This window comes from Lucilia sericata, unplaced genomic scaffold, assembly GCF_015586225.1.
Source record: "Lucilia sericata isolate MDLA Ls3-8-SP2 unplaced genomic scaffold, ASM1558622v1 Contig010944F_arrow, whole genome shotgun sequence".
In the NCBI taxonomy this organism is placed as follows: Eukaryota; Metazoa; Arthropoda; class Insecta; order Diptera; family Calliphoridae; genus Lucilia; species Lucilia sericata.
In genome coordinates, this window is record NW_023998392.1 from 1 (window position 1) to 1551 (window position 1551).

The following is a 1551-nucleotide window of genomic DNA, read 5'->3' on the forward strand; positions in this document are numbered from 1 at the left end:
GTTTATAACCGCCATCTTCATTAATAAACTCCAAATATTTACACATGCCTTTTAAACCAGATGTTAAAAACTGTTCCTTAGAGCACGAACCAACATCGTCATAATGCAAGGGTTTGCTAGAAAATAAAATTAAGGCACTCAAGATTACAAACTTAACATCTAATTACACTTACCCTGTCTTCACAAATTCCAGTAAAATACCCACAAACTCCTTGGATAATTTAGCATCTATGGAATCCTTTTTCGAAATCCGGAAATAATGCCGATTGACGAAACTGATAAAGTAAATCATCAAAATGGACAACATCATAACGATTCGTAGAACCTGCGGTGTATATAGGCACATAAGTATACGGGCCATGATAGGAAAATTTATAAATATACACCGGATTCTTATCAATATCAGCATAATCGAAATAATGTTTAAGTGTCTTATATACCGGGAAATAGAAATTATAATCACTAAACAATTCCAAAAAACCATCGCCAGTATTCGCATTTAACTCATGAACTCCCTGCATATATTCCTCTATAAATCTGTTTAACTGCTCGTTGTTTTTTAAATCCAACATTTTCATTATCGTCTCATCGAAATTTTTATTTAATTCTGCCCTTAAAGTTTGATTATCGTAAATATTTAATGATATAGCGGCCCCTTCACCCTTATACGATACCAGACCTGTAAGCCACGGTTTTAATTCATAGTTACCATGTCGTAAGGTGTCATAAGGATGTTCAATTAAGTAGGCATTACTATCAGAGGCATCCTCTATTACGGGCCGAAAATTGAAAAGTATATTATTGAACCAAAATTTCAAAGAGTCTCCCGCAAGTAAAATTTTATCAGCTTCTATAGTTCGTAGTTTATCCGCTAACTCCTTGGAATTTTGAGTTTGTACTGACTCAATGCCAAGGGCTTGAGATATGGTATGTAATTGTTCTAAGGGTTTATCTAGAATACCCACAAAGGGTGCTAGGGCATTGCCACTACTTAGAATCGATTGTTTGAAAAGGCCTGTAAAATATAATTATATCAAGATTAATAAAAATATTGCAAATTTATGGTCGGATTTTGCCGATAGTAACAATGTAACTTGCAACTTTTGCACGGCACATTAAGGACTCTAGGTCTACTTTATACTGTATATTTATCTCTATCTATCTATCTATCTATCTATCTATCTATCTATCTATCTATCTATCTATCTATCTATCTATCTATCTATCTATCTATCTATCTATCTATCTATCTATCTATCTATCTATCTATCTATCTATCTATCTATCTATCTATCTATCTATCTATCTATCTATCTATCTATCTATCTATCTATCTATCTATCTATCTATCTATCTATCTATCTATCTATCTATCTATCTATCTATCTATCTATCTATCTATCTATCTATCTATCTATCTATCTATCTATCTATCTATCTATCTATCTATCTATCTATCTATCTATCTATCTATCTATCTTCTATCTATCTATCTATCTACTCTATCTATCTATCTATCTATCTATCTATCTATCTATCTATCATCTATCT

The 1551-nt window shown here is 31.8% G+C and overlaps 1 pseudogene; it reads right to left on the reverse strand.

The window, feature by feature from the left end:
• Positions 1-4: 4 nt before the first annotated feature.
• Positions 5-1015, reverse strand: LOC119615884 (annotated as a pseudogene).
• Positions 1016-1551: the final 536 nt, after the last annotated feature.